The sequence below is a fragment of the Athene cunicularia genome (assembly GCF_003259725.1).
Source record: "Athene cunicularia isolate RWA chromosome 1 unlocalized genomic scaffold, athCun1 chr1_part1, whole genome shotgun sequence".
Taxonomy (NCBI): domain Eukaryota; kingdom Metazoa; phylum Chordata; class Aves; order Strigiformes; family Strigidae; genus Athene; species Athene cunicularia.
In genome coordinates this window covers 33,840,970-33,860,683 of record NW_020799091.1, presented here as the reverse complement: position 1 = coordinate 33,860,683, position 19,714 = coordinate 33,840,970, and positions in this window count along the sequence as shown.

The following is a 19,714-nucleotide window of genomic DNA, read 5'->3' as shown; positions in this document are numbered from 1 at the left end:
AAGCCACTTGGCTAATTAATACCAGAGGATCTGTTAACCGTCCTGGTCCTGCCCAAACAAATCCCCTTCATACTGTGGGAGGAGATAAGGTCCCTGTAGTACACACAGGGAGATGGCTGGGGAAGGCAGTGTGGATTGCTCCTTCCTTGGGAAAAGGCAAGCCCACTCGTGGGACTGTCTTTGCTCAGGGACCTGGGGGTGCTGATTGACAGCTGGCTGAACAGGAGCCAGCAGTGTGCCCAGGGGGCCAAGAAGGCCAATGGCATCCTGGCTTGTGTCAGCAATAGCGTGGCCAGCAGGGACAGGGAAGGGATCTTACCCCTGTCCTCAGCACTGGTGAGGCCGCCCCTCGATTCCTGTGTTCAGTTTTGGGCCCCTCACTACAAAAAGGACATTGAATGACTCAAGCGTGTCCAGAGAAGGGCAACGGAGCTGGTGCAGGGTCTGGAGCACAGGTCGTACGGGGAGCAGCTGAGGGAACTGGGGGTGTTTAGTCTGGAGAAGAGGAGGCTGATGGGAGACCTCATCGCCCTCTACAGCTCCCTGAAAGGAGGTTGCAGAGAGCTGGGGATGAGTCTCTTTAATGAAGTACAAGTGATAGGACAGAGGGCATGGCCTCAAGTTCAGTTAGGGAAGGTTTAGACTGGGTATTAGGACGTATTAATTTAGAGAACAGGTTTTTAGGTGTTGGAATGGGCTGCCCTGGGAAGTGGTGGAATCTACATCCCTGGAGGTGTTTAAGAGTAGGGTTGACATAAGGCTTAAGGATATGGTGTAGCTGAGAACTGTCAATGTTATGTTAATGGTTGGACTGCATGATCTTCAAGGTCTATTCCTACCTAGATGATTATGTGATTCTATGAATTCAGAGGGGAACCTCAATCCATCCCACTGCTTCAAGTTTAATGCCACTGACAGCAAGACACGCAGAACCTGGAGAGGGATCACAGTCAGCAGGAGAGCACCCCAAAGCAGCACAAAAGAATTCCAGACATTCCAGCCAGGACCAAGTGGCTGATGTCCTCTATAGAGAGATGAGAGCAGCCTCATGTTCACAAGCCCTGTTCTGCATGGGGGACTTCAACCACCCTGAAATCTGTTGGAGGGACAACACAGAAGGGCACCGACAATTCATGAGGTTCCTGGAATGCTTTGATGATAACTTCCTTCTGCAAGTGAATAAAGGAACCAACAAGGAGAAATGCTATGCTGGACCTTGTTCTCACCAAGGAGAGGCTGCTGGGGAATGTGAGGCTCAAGGGCAGCCTTGGCTGCAGTGACCATGATATGGTGGAGCTCAAGACTGTTAAGGTGGCAAGGAGGGTACACAGCAAGCTGTCTACACTGGAATTCAGGACACTAGACTCTGCCATCTTCAGGGATCTCCTGGTAGAATGGCATGAGATAAAGTCCTGGAGGGAAGAGGGGCCCAAGAAATCTGTTTAATATTCAGGGATCACCTCCTCCAAATTCAGGAGCAATGTATGCTAACAAAGAGGAAGTCAGGTAAGAAGGCCAGGAGGCCTGCATGTATGAAAAATTTACTGCTGAACAAGCTCAAATACAAAAAGGAAGCCTACATATGTTGGAAGCAAGGACAAGTAGAGTGAGAGGAATACAGAGAAATTGTCTGAGCAGTGAGCAATCAGGTTAGGAAGGCCAAAGCCCTGAGAGGAGTTAATCTGCCCAGGTGTGTCAACGACAACAAAAAACATTTTATAGGTACGTTGGTGATAAAAGGAAGACTAAGGAAAATGTGGGCCCTCTGAAGAAGGAAATGGAAGACCTGGTTACCCAGACATTGAGAAGGCTGATGTAATAAATGATTTTTTGCCTCAGTCTTCATGTGCAAGTGCTTCAGCCACACCACCCAAGACATGAAATGTAAAACAGGGACTGAGAGAATGAAGAACTGCCCACTGTGGTATAAGATCCAGTTTTAGACCATCTAAGGAACCTGAAGGTGCACAAGTCCATGGGACCTGGTAGATGCATCCGCAGGTCCTGAGGAAACTGGCAGATGAAGTGGCTAAGCCACTATCCATCACATTTTGAAGTCATGACAGTCAGGTGAAGTTTCCACTGACTGGAAAAGGGGAATTATAGCCTCCATTTTTAAAAGGGCAATAAAGGAAGACCCAGTCTCACCTCTGTGCCCAGCAAGATCATGGAGAGGATCCTCCTGCAAAATAACCTAGGGCACATGGAAAATAAGGAGGTGGTTTGTGACAGTCAACATGATTTCACAAAGGGAAAATTGTGCCTGACAAATCTGGTGGCCTTCTACAACAAGGTTACAGCATTGGTGGATAAGGGAAGATCAACTGACATCATCTACCTGGACTTGTGCAAAGCATTTGACACTGTCCTGCATGACATCCTTGTCCCTATATTAGAAACATGTGGATGTGATGGATGGACCAGTCAGTGGATAAGGAATTGGCTGGATGGTTGCGCTCAAAGAGTTGGCCTCAGCAACTCGATGTCCAAAAGGAGAGCGGTGATGAGAGGTGTTCCTCTGGGGTTGGTATTGGAACTGGCACTTTTAAATATCTTTGTTAGAGTCACAGACAGTGGGACTGAGTGCACCCTCAAGTTTTCCAATGACACCAAGCCGTGCGATACCAGCCATGTGCACTTGCAGCCCAGAAATCCAACCATATCCTTGTCTGTATCAAGTGCAGCTAGCAGTTCAAGAGAGGTGGTTCTTTCCTTCTACTCTATTCTCATGAGACGTCACCTGGTGTGCTGTGTCCAGCTCTTAAGACCCCAGTACATAAGGGCAAGGACCTGTTGAAGTTAGTCCAAAAGAAGTCCAAGAAGATGATCAGGGGGCTGGAGCACTTACCTTATGAGGACAAGCAGAGAAAGTTGGGGTTATTCAGCCTGGAGAATAGAAGGCTTCAGGGATAACTTATAGTGACCTTCCAGTACCTAAACAGGGCCTACAGGAAAGATGGGGAAGGACTCTTAATCAGTGAGTATACTGATAGGATGATTTTAAACTGAAAGAGGGTAGATTTATATTAGATATAAGGAAGAAATGTTTAATGTGCACGTGGTGAGACAATGGAACATGTTGCCCAGAGAAGCTGTGGCTGCCCCCTCCCTGGCAGTGTTCCAGGCCAGGTTGGACGGAGCTTTGAGCAACCTGGTCTAGTGGAAGGTGTCCCTGCCCGTGGCAGGGGGGTTGGAACTACATGATCTCTAAGGTCCCTTCCAACCCAAATCATTCTATGATTGTATGGTATGATTAAAATATAATGTTATATGACACATTATTTTGAAAGTTTTGGTGGTAGTGGTGTTTTTTTGTTCATAACGCTGTTTTCTTTAATAATTTAAAACCAATGGCTGAATGGTGTTATGACTGGACAAGTGCAGCACAGTATTATAGGATCTTTCATTGAAAATATACTTACAGAAAAGCTCTCTCACTTGACTGTGCAGCTCGGTAATTAATGAATATGTACTAGAAATGGGTATTGAAGAGTCAGCTTGACAACAGATTGCTTCTCAGTGCTTTCTTTCTCCTCTTTTCTCTCAAGTTATAGCTTTTTAGGTTGTTTGGGTTTTTTAATATATTATTTTTTGAAAGTTTGAATGTGGTTTGGGTTTTTTTGTTTGTTTTTTGTTTTTGTTTTTTGTTTGTTTGTTTGTTTTTTCTATCTCAATATATCAACTCCAAAAGACTCAAATTAATAAAATATTAAAGGGTACTTGTAGAGACTCTGTTCAGCAAAATATGCCTTAAATATTTGTGGATTCCTTCTGACTGTTATAAACTCATCAAGAACAGTTCAATTCCATCCATCCACTACCTTTCTCAGGATGTTAACAAATGTTTTTATTAATTTAAATTAGTACCTATCCTAAACTCCCTAACAAATTATTCCCTGGCACCAGTCATCTCAACAGTTGAAATTTAACTTTTAATTCATCTAGGTGAATGACCATTTACTTCAGATCTGAGAGGACAATATCTACTACACAACAGCTTTTGTCCAGGATGGTATTATTTAGTCAGAACAAAAACAGTTCAGAGAAACACTCTTTCAAAACGTGTGTACTCTTAGAATATATACTAGTTACCTGAGCATAAATTTCTGCAGGCTATTCACTCCTCTTTTAGAGATTGGCTTTACCTTTCTCCTAATTTAATAACTGTAAACCACTGGAAAAAAATATGGATTAGGAGTACAGCCAGTGTAGGACACATGCAACTTTTAAGACATCATGGTCAGTGCTGGGGATATTTCTAAATCACAACCTTCATTACTCCCACTTTCAGCACCCCAGTCTGCACCATTTTTATAATTTTCATTGCAGTTTCTTACATGCGTCTAGAAGTACTGCAGCATGGAAACACTGAACAGTGGGCATCAAAATACATTTTGATCATATTAACTTACTTGAGCTTCAAATTTTGTACAAATGCTGAGCTCTAAAGAAACTATTATACTCATTCCCACTTTCCATGGCACTGATGTCATAGTCTGTGAATAGTTCATGTTTCAAAGGATAGTTTCTTTTGTAGATTCACTTTCTCTTTCTTCTGGACTTCAATCAGACTTTTTGAATGTTTATCTGTGCTCCTGACTAGCCAACAGGAGCAAGTTACCGACCATCCAAATTTTAATTCATATTTGCTTAAGCATCCGGAAACATCTAGGTACTCTTCAAAAGTCGAAAAAGCAAAGCTGAAACATTATTAGGTAAGGTAGGAAGCAGTAGTTGTTTTGCAAGTTCTTTATTGCTACCTAAGTTCTCAATTGCTTTACTTCTTTATTTTCCTGATGGTTACATAAAAATGTTAATATAGTGGAACATGAAACTGCCCCTGCAAAGGAAGCTAAGAATTTCATTTACTCCACTAGAAGCCTACACCAAACGATTTTAGCTGCCTCTGTGATTAGATGGGATGAGGGTGGGGGGAATAATGAACTGATCAGCAGTATGCTTAACATCATTAATAGAAGAACATGACAAATGGCCATGAGACCATAAATTATAAACACTGGAAATAGAGACAGTGTAGTTTTGGGGGCAAATTTATAAAATAATAATGAATTAAAATTTAGTTACAAATGTTACTGTAGGTTATACACTTCAGTGTGGTAACTTTACTTGCTGTTAAGAAATCATTCATAAAATTAATCTGTGGTTTTAGAAATGTGAAATTGTTCCAGGGAAGATAGTCCAGAAATGAAGGAGGAAGACAGGAAAGAAAGGGAGTTTTAAGCCTGGTTGAAAGAACTCAATAGTTTTGAATCAATGTTCTTTTTCAGTCCACTCGTAAAACAAGAAACTACATATTCTAGATCAGCTAAGCAGAATGGCAGTCTGATATAAAATAACAGCAGAATGGCAGTCTGATGTAAAATAATTGTCTAGATTCTCATCTTTTGAATTGTATCAGTACTCTGCATTAAATTCTTCCTGTTTAAGCATGTATTTACTGGACTATGAACATATCTATGAAAAGAGGAAAAAAAAAAAATCTCACTGGATAACTTAGTTTTTCAAGTAGCCAAGTTTGGCCTGTTTACTCCCAAAGCAGAATTCATTAGTGCTGCCTTCGCAGTCTGCTCTTAATAGAATCCTGGAATACCTTACTGTTTACATAGCAAGAAACTAATATCTGGCATGGATAACCTGTTTTGTTGTAGTGACCTAGGCAACAGGGTACAGGGGTTTTCTTTTTTTTCCGTATGAATCCAAATATTTGCCTCTCTAAGTATGTTTAGTTAGAATTGAGTAACAGTGAGCTGAAGGCACAGAGATTAATACATCAATGGATTACACATTTTGTAGGTGCGGTGTATTGCAGTTTCTTAAATTTTCAGGAAAGACATGAACATACACATTTCATTTCTTTCTGTTTTATATCCAATGACTTAATGCAATATCTACAGCAACACAATCAGGATCAGAATCCAGGATTTCCTTTTCTCAGATAACTACTCCCATATCATATGTCACATTTCTTTTTACTTGCTTGATCCGTAGCCCTATAATATTTCAATTGCTGCTTATACAGTAGCTGGAGTTCAGATGTAGGAGAAAACAGTATTCACTTTTTGAGCTATCCCAAGCAGGAAATGAACTTTCCCTTGTAGTGAGCTAACCCAAATGGTGATTAAAGGACAATAAATGTACACACTTAAGCAGAGATTAGGTTCCCTTCTATTCATCTCTGAACTGTACTAGATAGTCACTTCATAGCTACCATCTATGTTATATAAACATAAGACAGAGCATCACCTTAAGAGGCTAAGGAGCAATGTACTTGAAAATGGATGCAATGATAATTGTTAGGTGACTCTTCAGATGAAATGATGCTTGATACCAGGGATGGTTTGAGTAAGTCTTTAGTTAATTGTTCACTTAGCGATATATAATCACAATTAATTTAATATTATAAATTTTCTGAGACAAATTTCTGTATTTATACATCTTCTGGCAAAATACAGTCCTATTTTCAAAATGTCACATTTCTCTTAATCACTACTATGGAAAGACTGTGTAGTGCTATTTGAAAAAGCAAAAGATAATCCTGGTCCAACCAAAGTCCACATGGTCTAACAGTCCACTACAAGGTTTTTCAGATCTGAATGACCCAGTGGGAGCTGCATGAAAACTATTCAAAATAAGGTAGTTCAGAATTGTAATGACAGCATTTTATCTTGTGTGTTGGGTCTCTGTGTGTGGCAAGGGTTTGGTAGGGGGAGAGGGTCTACAGAGGTAGCTCTTGTGAGAAGCTTCTCAAAGCTCCCCCAGCTCCAAGTTGGACCTGCCTTTCTCCAAGGCCAAAGCAATTAGCATTGGTGGCTGTGCATCTATGATAACATGTTTAAGAAGGGGAACCTGAGAGGAGGGGATTTTGTGACGGAGATATCTATGCAAACACAGAGGTCAGTACAAGAAAGGGGGAGGAGGAAGAGGAGGTTCATCAGAACACAGACTCCTCTGCAGCCCGTGGTGCGAGGGCAGGCTGTGCCCCTGCAGCCCATGAAGGTCCATGGTGGAGCAGATGCCCACCTGCAGCCTGTGGGGGACCCCATACCCAACCATGTTGCTGCACTCAAAGAAGGCTGGGACTTGCTAGAGCATTTTGTTGCTGGGAGGACTGCAGCTCATGGAAGGGACCCACACTGGAGCAGTTCATGAAGAGCTCTAGCCCGTGAGAAGGACTTACATCAGAGAAAGTCCCCTATGACGGGACCCCATCCTGGAGAACGGAAAGAGTGCACGAAGTTCTCCCCTGTAGAGGAAGGAGCAGCAGAGACAATGAGTGATGAACTGGCAGCAACTTCCACCCCCTGACACCCTGCACCACTAGTGCAGGAAGACAGAGAAATCGGGAGCAAAGCTGAGCCTGGGAAGAAGGGAGGGGCGAGGGGAAGGTGTTTTTGAGATGTGGTTATGTTTCTCACTCTCCTACCCTGTTTGATTGGTAAATTAATTGGTAGTGGTGGTATTCAAATTAAATTGATGTTCTTTTTCTTACCCAAATGATTCTGTCTTTTGCTTGTGAACATGATGGGTGAATCATCCCTCTCTGTCCTTATCTTGATTCCCAAGCCATTTGTTCTATTTCTCATCATCATCCCTGAGAGGTAAGAACAAGCAACTGATTAGTGCTCAGTTGTCCTCTGGGTTTAAACCATGAGATCTTGTGCCACAACTCCATTAAATTATTAGAATATATTGGTATTTGAATCGGTGTGCATTCATAGCCCAGGTTTGAAATTAAAAGTCTTCTATCGAGGAACAACATTGGGCCTTCTTTCAAGTTGTTCAGTGTGGTTTATCTCACTACAAGACAACTGAGGTTATAAAGATCTCTATGTTGTCATAAGATCCTTAGTATGAAATGTCCCTTTCACTTCAAAATTGTACACACTGCATAGTGAGCTCAGTGAAGCTTGGAGAGTGATGTCAGGTATTGTCTTCATTGCCTGCAGTAATATACCCTTTGACTGGTGACCTACTGCCATATATCATATTAGCTGTAATAGTAACAGTGAAAGAGGAAGAAACAGCAGTTTTATTTTGCCTGCAGCAGGATCAGTCTGCTGCAGTCAAGAGTCTTCAGTAAGAAGAGACATCTACCTGGATATATACAAAACAGTCTATATAGTGACTTCAAGTGTACATAATTTACATATTTCACTTATTATAAACTGTAGAAATAGAAAAGTTGTTCAATAATAATGTAGTTTATCTGAATATTTGCTCAAATTGTAATTCTATATCATGCAATGTTATTGTTCTCCATGAAACTTGTATGCTCTGTGTTTTCTCAGCTGATGAAAAAAATCATCAAATGTAAACTGATGCAGTCCTCCATCATTCAAAAATAGATTCTTGATTTGCAACCTGCCATATTGAATTTTATGAAAAAAAAAATTTCCCTTGGAGTTTTCCATGTAATCTCTAGCAGTAAGGTTTTAATTATCGTCAAAAATAGAAATGGATGTGTTGGTTCTTCGTGCAAATGCTGCTTCTGCAGTTTCATGTCACTACTGTTGTGTTACTATCATAAATAAGTAGTGTATATGTTTATGATGCTCTGAATAGTAGGGAATGAACTGTCAGTTCTCTAAAGACCAAATCTGAACATTATAGCTGAAATTACTAGCATGTACTATAGTATTCAGGCCACAAATATCTATCTGTTGATTTTTCTGGCAGAAGCTTGCACTGGTTCTCACTTTTTGATGCTTTAAGTTTTCATTAAATATTTAAGATAAAAACTCTCCAGCCATTTCACCCAAAGTTTAGGAATTAATATAATCTTAAATATCCACAAGGATGAGAAGGAATGTGTTTTTCTTCAATATATTGGGAGGTTTCTAATTTGGAAGCCTAAAATGGAAAAGTTCATTATCACCTGCAGACTTGGAAATATTTCTCATTATCTTTAGTATTGTGTTTCAACCATGGTGACAAGTCTTGTAAAGTTGTTTGTAAATTTGTGTCCTCTGACACTTTTTGCATCATCTGGTACTACCAAGAAGAGATGGACACATCATCTTTCTAAGCTGCCATTAAAAAAGCTGGGAGAAACACTTAGATTGCCTCTTACTCTTCTCTTCACTAGACTAAACCAGTTTACCTTCTTTAATTTCTCTTCTTAGAGCATGTAGTGTGCTTTTATCATTTTGATAGCAGTCCTTGGATCTTCTCCACATCCATCTTCCACTAGACTAACCCCAAACCATCCAGTACTCTAAATGTGTCCACAGCACCATGTAGAGGAGACGAATAATTTCCCGTCTTGCCCCTACATTTCTGTTAATGTAGCCAAATATGCAGCTTCTCTTATTTACACTGAAAATACATTGTTGATTTATACTTCAGTTGGTACCCATCCACAACCTCTAAATGTTTTTCAGCATAGACAAATCAGATATACACAACACAAATTTTTATTAATTAAGAATACAAAACCTTTACATTGTTTTTTCAACAAAACATAAAATTCAGACCAGAGGATAGGAATGTTGGACAGCAATGATATAGAGGATGGCTGAGGCTGGAAAGCACCTCTGGAAGTTGTCTCCTTCAAGCTCCCTGCTCAAAGCAGGACCAGTCAGAGCAGGTTCCTAAGGTCCATCTCCGGTCAGACTTTGAATATTTCCAGGGATCAGCACTCCACAGGCTCTCTGGCTATTCCAGTGTTGGACTCTTACAGTTGTTTTGTTTTGTTTTGTTTTGTTTTGTTTTTTTCTTTTAAGAGTGATTTTCTCCATATTTCATTTTGTACATTTTATCTCTCATGCTGTCACTGAAAGTGAATGAGAAAAACATCTTTTGAGTCTCCCCTCAGGTATTTATCTTTGTTGATAAGATTCCCCTGAGCCTTCTCGTCTTCATGCCAAACAGCCTCAGCTCTCTTAGCCTCTACTTATAGGTCAAATCTCTTATTTATCTCTGTTGCCCTTTTTTTGACTTGCTTCAGTATGTCCATGTCCCTCTTGTGCTGAGGCCCTCAGCACTGGATGAAGCACACCAGCTGTGTCTCATCAGTGCTGAGAAGAAGGGAAGGATCATCTTACCTCACCTACTGGCAACAATCTTTCTGATGAAGTCTAGGTTATTGTTGGGCTGGTTCACGGTCAGCTTGTTGTCCATCCCCAGGCTTTTCTGCAAAGATCCTTTCCAGATGATCAGATCAAAGCCTGTTCAGTTGCACTGAATTTTTCTTCCCCAGAAGAAAGACTTGGTATTTTGCTTTTTTTGAACTGCATAAGGTCCCAGTTAGACTATTTCTCCAACTCTTCACAGTTCCTTCACAGTTCCTCCAAATGGCAGCACAACCACCTGGTATACCAGCCAGTCCTCTGAGTTTCAGATTACCAATGAGAACACACTCTGACCTATCATCCTGTTCATTAATGAAGATGTTACACAGTGCTGGCCCCAGTATTGGCACCTAGGCCTCTAGTTAGACACGCTACTGGTCACAACCCTCTGGGCCTGGCCATTCAGCCAGTTTTCAAACCACCTCATCGTCCACTTATCCAGCCCGTACAGCAACAGTTGTCATGAGTATCTTATGGGAGACAGTTTCAAAGACTTCTGTTAAAAATTATTTTTATTGTGTTTAAGTAAAATTTATATTAGAAACTACATTATTTTGTGTTCTCTCTGATATAGCAAGTGGCCTGTGGGCCATCCAGTGGTTAGATATGCATCAGACACATGGATCAAAAAGCCTGATTATTCTAACTCTATGCTGTATATCAGCATTCAAAATGATTTATAATTATGATTCCTATCTAGGAGAAAGCATAGTGTCCCTTGATTGACAAACTCTGCTCTTAGATTTGTTGTGTTCCAGACATATTACAGATATGATAATTCCAGAGAATGTGCATGTGTTTTTATTATCTATAGAGTTCTGATGATAGTAAGCAGGTAGATTTTTTAAATTCTCTAGCAACTACAAATACAGATAGGTATCCTTTTTTAACCTTATCATATCTCTTTTCACTGTCCTATCTATGATATAAAATCCTCAATGATATGTCTCTTCTGATGATGTTCATGAGAGATAGTCCATTAAATGAAAGAACTCTAAACACTGGTGAAATGTATTACAGTTTTAATATGGCTTTTGATTAATTTGATAGATTCTTAACAGATGCTCTTCTAGTAGATATGGACAGATCTGGAAATCTTCAGCTGGTTGCATGCAACACATCAAAAGCTCTCCCTGGTAGAGGCGACAGAGGTTGTTATCCAGCAACACCTATCATGTATCATTAGGTCACCATGTGATGAAGTTATGCCCTGAAAATATATTGAAAACAGGAGCCAGATGATCTTCCAAAATTCTTGGTCCATTAGCAATTATCTAAGGATAGTAATATGACCACAACTAGAATGAAACAATTAGGTCAGTTTTTATAATCTTTATTTCCACTGGGAATGAATGCTACTATGTAACACACTCGCTATTCTTCCAGCAAGAAGTCTTCTTGAACCAACACCTTTTTACAAAATTGGATTAAAAAAATCTGTGTACTAATCATTATTCCACATGGTGCACCCACATTGAGAAGTAGCTATGCTGGAGGAAGAGAAGCTTCAGATTCTCTTGCTTTCTACCTATTTTCAAACTATGTATGACTCATAACAATATTTTCTAAACACAAGACACTTCCCTAACTCTTATATCACTTTTGTAAAGGTATTAATCTCTCTGTATTCCTTCCATTGTAGAGGTTATAGTCCTTAAATTTTGCACAGAGCTTTGATATTCTGTAATAGAAGGTGCTTTAAGATCAAGAGATATTTTTGTTATTGTATTTATTTGTTTTCAGAACTAAATATTACTAAGACATAAAAACCGGTTAGATATCAGCATGTTCATTTCCCCATTCCCCTTCTGAAGTACAAAGTCAGTGGAACTAATTGTTTGGGGTTTGGACTTACATATGCAATCTAATGAAAACTACATGGTCTGTTATGGACAGTTGACACACAGTTCTGTGCATGAGTAAACTATGTGACCACTCTGTAAACTATGCTACTAGTCCCTTTCAAGGTTGTATTCAAACTCATCAAAAAGTGGTCATCTGTGTTGATAGCCCATTTTGCTTTCATTTGAAAGGCCACTGACAGCATATTTTGGTGGTATATTGGAAATCCTTCAGCAGATAGTTCCCAATGATGTCTTCTGATATGTGGGTTTCTGGCAAGCTCAACAAATCTTTATCACAGATAAAAAATAGTATAGAAATTGTTTATTAAAAGACAGTGTGTATCTGTTTCTGTATCTACATATATATATGTTCTTATTAATATTTCTGTAATAATTTGTTATTAAAATCTATATAGTTATGGCAGTATTATTAGTATGGGTTTTCCTTGGTTCTTTTCAAAATATACAAATCTGTGGGGAAATAAAAGCAGTACCTGTTCAAGAACCCTCTATGTTTAGGACTAGTGATCACATAGAATTTAAATTAAATTTATAAGTTGAATATCAATATCGGAAAAACATGGACCCATGAGTATCAGATATCAAATTTTACAAAGGACCTACAATGTCAAAAAGAATTTTTCCACTTCAGTATTATCTTTAGGCATGTGGAGGATTCAGTGTGAATCTGTTACTGAATGACAAACAGAAGATGAATCCATCCAATCCCCAAGCCATTGTAGTCATATGCCAAGTGTCATTTTTTGAGGGTAAGGACAGAAGTCTCAAAGCAAGTTGCTGACAAAGAGAAATGTTGTACAAAGGATCTAACATGTTAATATTCCCCTAAGTGGGAATATTACACAGGCCAAAAGAAAAACCATGACATATCCTACTCCTGGGGCAGCCCTCTCAGCCCTTACTGACTCTCTCAGAAATCCTGATCAGAATAAAATAGAAATAAGCTTTGTTACCTCATCAAAACTAAGTCTGCCACATGAGCTAATCACCTTTCTATTTTCTCATCTCTGATGCTAAGCAGAAATTCAGGGATTGTTAGTCAGTATATGTGATACATAAGAAAATTCAAGTGGAATTTGAGCAACAGTGTAACATGAATGACAATGCCTAAAAGGATCTTAACAACTGAATTAAGTAAAATAATTAAAGGTATAAGTAAAATAAATATGGCACCACATATTTAATTCACTGAAGTAAAAATGTGCTAATGAAGCTTCCTGCTGCACATTGTAAGTTATACAGGCTTTTATGTGATCAGTTTTACATATATGCATAACAGAAGAGGACATTTACTAGGCAATGATGGAAAGAAGGGTCAGAAATCCTGTCTTTGATGAATGTTTTGTTAATTGTTTTATGCATCTCTTGGCAGATGCATGTATTGGCAGATGGCCCCAGTGATCCCTGACTTTCAGGCAGTCCACACATCATTCAGACTTCAAGTGAAGATGCTGAAGTCCATAGGTGGCAGTCTACATGGGAATCTTCTTATCATAGATCCTGGAGGATCAAATCCAAGCAGAATAGCAGGTAATATTTCCTGACAAAACAAAACAAAACAAAACAAAACAAAACAAAACAAAACAAAACAAAACAAAACAAAACATCAGTGTTTTATCAAAACCACCATAAATTTCTTCCTATTAAATGGAACTACATTTACAGAGTCAACAATACATAGGGTATATAATAATTAGAAATTAGCTGCCAGCTATTTTCCCATTTCCCATTCTGAGGATGTCATTTTGTTCTCCATTCCAGACATTTACTTTGAAAGATCATCAGTATATCTTATGAATAAAGCCCTTTTCATTTCTTTAGATTGAACTGTTAAAGGAAGGGGGGAACAAAAATATTCTCTCAGTAAGAGTTATAGGATATAATCAAGTAGTGAATCATAAAAGGAGCAGAAGTCCTAGACAAAACAAATGATGCTGAGGACCCAATATCTGCACTATTGTGCTGGTTTTGTCTGGCATAGAGTTAATGATCTTCACAGTAGATAGTGTATGGAGCTATGTTTTGTATTTGTGCTGAAAACTATATTGATAGTACAGGGATGTTTTAGTTACTGCTGAGCAGTGCTTACACAGAGTCAAGTGCTTACACAGAGTCTTACACAAGCAGTGCTTACACAGAGTCTTTTCTGCCTCTCACCCCACCCCACCAGTGAGTAAACTTGGGGTGCAGAAGAAGTTGAGAGGGGACACAGCTGGGACGGCTGACCCCAACTGACCAAAGGGATATTCCATACTATATAACGTCATGCTCAGCATATAAACCTGGAGGAAGAAGAAAGAAGGGGGATACATTCGGAGTGATGGCATATGTCTTCCTAAGTAACCGTTATGCATGATGGAGCTCTGCTTTCCTGGAACTGGCTGAACACCTGCTTGCTGATGGGAAATGGTGAATGAATTTTTTGGTTTGTTTTGCTTGCATGTGCAGCTTTTGCTTTCCTTATTAAACTGTCTTTATCTCAACCCATGAATTTTGACACTTTTACTCTTCTGATTCTCTCCCCCATGCCACCAGAAGGGAGTGAGTGAGCGGCTGTGTGAGGGTTAGTTACTGTCTGGGGTTAAGCTGCAACAACTGTTTATAGTTTGGATGCTTTACTTCAAATTAGCTCTTGTCTGGTCCCCTGGACTGAATGCCAACCTGGAATGGGAGCAAATTGAGCTCCTGAAACACAGTTTTGAGTTTATTTTTATCTGAATGGATTAAAAGCGCATTCTCCAGAATGAGAACTTAAGTAGAAGAAATAGATATGATCGGGAGATTTACTGAAGAAGTATACATCTGATTCAAAGTAAAACACTGGTGTAGATGTATGGACAGGAAATTTCCTCTTCAGTTATAGTGGCAGATTCAAGTAGTTTTCAAAATATGAGTTATATTCACAATATCTTGTCTTCTTACTGTTTAAAGTAATGAAGCTTATTCAGTGATTTTCTATTCTTTCTGTATGCTGTGAACATTTTGTTGGGTTTAGATATAATTATTTCTCATTTGAAAGAATCCAAACTTGAGAAACACTGAAAAATACACATAACCTAAAAAAAATTATACCATGATGTGCTGGGTTAGGTTTGGCAAACAACTAAATGCTCACCCAGCTGCTCATTTGCTCCCCCACTCTCACAGAAGGAAAAATAGGAAGAATAGGAGCAAGGAAAGTCATGGGTCAAGATCAAGACAGGGAGATAGTTTAACAATTACCATTGTGGGCAAATGAAACTTGACTTGAGGAAAATTAATTTATTTCCAAGCAAAGTAAATATTTAATTACTGATTGGGGTAGTCAGAAACAAAAAGTCAAACAAAAAAATAACATCTTTCCCTCTCTTTCCCCAGCTCAACTTTACTCCTTCACCTCAGACTCCTCTCCCCATCCCAAGTAGTGCAGGGGGATCAGGTGTGGGGGGTTTACAGTCAGTACACAGAGGTTTATTTTTGCTGCTCCTCCCTCCTCACTCCCCTCTGTTTCCACTGTTGTCTCTTCAATGGGCTGCAGGGTATATCTACTGCCCCTGGAGCACTGCCTCCTCCTGGAACCAGCTGTGTCCGACACAGGACAGCCCTGACCTCACAGAGGCCACCACTGCAGCCCCCCACTACCAACACCTGGGCACATCGACCCAATACACATGAATATTCTCTTTTCCTTGTATCTCTAAAAGGTAGAGGCTAGACAACAAGCATCACTTTTCCTCCACTCTTTTCAAGTCCTCTTAAAAGAAGTACCATGTAAAAATAAAGGAGAATAAATGGTTATGCTGTACTCTACACTAGTCTGGATTAAGCTGGAATTCTGCATGCAGTTTTGGGCAGCAAATTAAAAAAAAAAAAAAAAAAAAAAAAAAAAAAGAAGACATTTGGGAAAAGGATAAGTGAACTGGGCATGTTCATTCTACAACCAAAGAAGACGGAAAAGGCATATAATTGTCCTTGAATCTGAAAAGCTATATTTTAAGGAGGACAGGGACCAATTACTTGCCTTAGCCAATAAGAACAGAAATAGGAGTAATGGGTTCCAGTTGCAAAGGAGAATTTTGGATTAAATATTGGGAAAAACTTAAAAGCCATATTAATAGTCAGGGAAAAGACTGAGTTGCAGGGGGTGAAGTGGAATTGGTCTTGGTAGACATACTCAAGGTTAGGTTTTGACACACATTCATAAGCAAGGTTTTAGGAAACTTAAATCAAACTTCGTGGACTGCAGTAGTCTTGACCAAATGAACCTTCTATCACAAATCATTGCTGTATGTGATTCCATGTCTTGTAAAAGGAAAGCAGTCTGTCAGTTCCAAAAATAAGCTTTTTGGTTTTGTAAAACAGAGTGCGGTATGTTTATACATGGAGGAGGGAGTTGGAAACAGGAGGTAGTGCAGTCCCGATATGTCTGTTTACTTTCATTAAACAGTTGCCTTGATGCACATTCTAGACCAGTATGTTGCTTAAATTCTTTCTCTATTTGTTATTAATTCATGATGTATATATGCTTCTAGACACCAGTTGGTGAATCAAACTTTCTGTTTAACTACAGGATGGAAACAACAAGAACTGACAACTCCTTTATATCATCTCATCAACGTATTATTACATTCCCAACAGAGAATGTAAGAGAAAAGTTAAGCGTCCATACTCAGCAAGCTTCCTCCTGACAATACATATGGATAACTTCTACTTGTTGTAGCGTCCAGTCTACCACTTTTTCTAAATCGATGTTATCAACCATTTCTTATCATTATTGTCTTTTTTTTTTTCCCTAAGGATAGAAAGGAGAAATGGTTTTAAAATACTGTATGATTTTGCATACCAACACCTCTGTTCTGAGTTGAGCTCCACATACAAATTTAACAAAAAGACCTATAAGAATCATCCAGTAGTCATTAGCAATACATGTGGACACAGAAATGTATATGCAAAGATATTATTAAAAGTATAGGGTCTTAAACACAGTTTCTGGTTTTGAAATTACTTCTTTTCTCTCTTCATAACTCAGTGAAAACATATTGCATAGGCTAAATTGTACATACAACTCTCAACTGAAAACTGGCATTAAGCCCTTGCATGCTGTACTGTGTGACTCAGAATCCAAACCCTAATGTAGAAGTAGAACTCTGATTTTATTCTCATGGGTAGTTATACTATACAGATAAATATCAGTTGGTTTTAATGGAGTTCTCTTTAATTATATTGGCTATTTAGAATTATCATTACAATAAAGACATTCTTTCTTAAGATATTTGTATCTGATAGTGTAAACCAAAACCCCATACCTGCACACCCCTGAATTCAATCTTGCAGCATGAAGCCATCTCTGTTAAAATATATATTTCAGTTATTGAGTTATATTTTATTTCTGACATCTGGTCCACACAGTCTGACATTTATTGGATGATTTTATTTTATTTCATATGTGTTAACTTTTTCAATTGCTATCTTTAAGTTTTCTTACCTTTGCTTTTCTTATCTCTCCCAGCTTTTTCCTTTTACATTCAGGTATTGATGCAGTTTCACCCCGATTTGCTACTCGAGGCATTGTCCATCTTGCAGGAATGCTGTCAGCACTCCCTGAGGCACACAGTTCTTTCTGTCAGCTTTCCTCACAGATCCAGCAGAACTGAACATTTCAGAAACTGATCTCAACCAATACTTACCTCCTAACCATTGATTTTCATGACAGACCTGGAATATGCTGAAGCACATTCTGTTATTTTCTTCTTATTTGTCATTCTGCTACACTGTCAGAGAGTAAACTGTGGCTTCTTAGATTATACTTTGCACCATCAAATGTAAGAGAAAAATATAAATGTATTTCATTGTATGAGATGCCATCACATAAACCAGGTCCAAATGAGAGTTTGGATTTCTTCTACTGTATTTTCCCCAGGCATGAAAAATATCTTTGATTTTCATGCAAAGACCCATTTTATCTTCACAGATGATATATTTCCAACACTACTGACCCTCTTCCATTGGTTTCTATGCCTACCTTGCTACTTGTACGGCCATGTGAAAGTAAAATTGTCAGAAATGTTCTCTCTCACTCCCTGTAGGCAATCTTGGTATTTCCTACCAATGATACAAAGATAGTTATTTGGTTCCAGCTCTAAAGATAATCTACTATTACTACATAAAAGATTACATGGAATAGCTATTAATCACCTCTTTCTGAATATTTTCTTTGCTTCTCCAGTTTCCATAATAGCAAGTATAAGAATTTTTTTTTTTTAAATCTGTATTATTATGTCATGTCCATGGCATATTAACTGTCTGTTAACCAGTATGTGTTAATAAAAATTATAAAGGGAACTGTCATGTTGTGTTTACATATGAAGCTACAGTAAAAAGAGCATCCAAAGGGTTAAGCTGAAATCAACTGTAAGGAGAAATGAAGAGAAAGGAAGGAAAAGAAACTGGGGAAGAATCTGGGATGAATCTGTTCCCTGGAGTTCTTCATAGACTTATTGAGATGTTTTAATTTGTTGTTTTGTTTTTTTCCCCCTCTCAAAGGAGCTATTTATATGATTTTCAGAATAAAAAGCAATGATGAATTCTTAGAAGAATGTTTAGAATGAATATTGCAATTCCGGCAATTTCACATGGGTTAGAAAGATAGCTCTGTCCTGGCAGAAGTGCAGCAGGGTGATTAGAGTTCCTGGGTCCAGACTGTTCATAGAATCATGGAATCACAGAATGGTTTCAGCTGGAAGGGACCTGAAAGATCACGCAATTCCAGCCCCCCTGCCATGGGCAGGAACATGTTCCACTAGAGCATGTATCTCAAAGCCCCATCCAACCTGTCTGTGAACACTTCTAGGGAGGGGGCATCCACAGCGTCTCTAGACAACCTGTTCCAGTGCCTCACCACACACACAGTAAACAGTTCTTCCTTACAACTAATCTAAATCTACCCTCTTTCACTTTAAAGTCATTACCTTGTCCTATCACTACACTGCCTAATAAAGAGTTCCCATCTTTCCTGTAGTTCCCATTTAATTACTGGAAGGACACTATAAGATCTCCTTGTAGCCTTCTCTTCTCCAGGCTGAACAACCCCAACTGTCTCTGTCTTCATATGAGAAGTGCTCCAGTTCTCTGACCATCTTTGTGGGTCTCCTCTGGACCTACTCCAACAGGTCTACGACCTACAGGACACAGCACTACAGGTGGGGTCTCACAAGAGCAGAGTAGAGGGGAAGAATCACCTCCCTTGACCTGCTAGACACACTTAATGCAGTTCAGCATACAGTTGGTTTCAGGGCTGCAAGTGCATATTACTGGTTCATAGTCAGTTTTCCGTCCACTTGTGAGAGATGAGAAACCAGGCCTCTGAGAAACTAAGAAAAACAGCCTGAAAAAGCAAAAGTTAAGGCTGAACGAAGAAATGCCTCAAACACTCGCAAGACAAAACTATGAGTCACAGGGTGAATGGTGTGGAGGTTGAAGCTGGTAACGCTGACCAAGTAACACAGGATGCTGCTGAAGGAGCCTGTGGAGAGAGGACAGCCCTGCTCTGGGGCACCTGGGCAAATTTCAAGGACCATGTGTCTGGTGAATGATCTTTGCTTCATTACCCATGAAATGCATATTAAAGTTAACACTCCTCAATATACTAATGAAGGCTAACATGGTCATGCTAATTACATCATCCCATGAAACACCTTACCCCTCTCCATTAATGGGATATGTGTGTATGTAGGTTGACCTAGGGGACAGACTCAAAGAAAGTGGGTATAAATCGGGGGG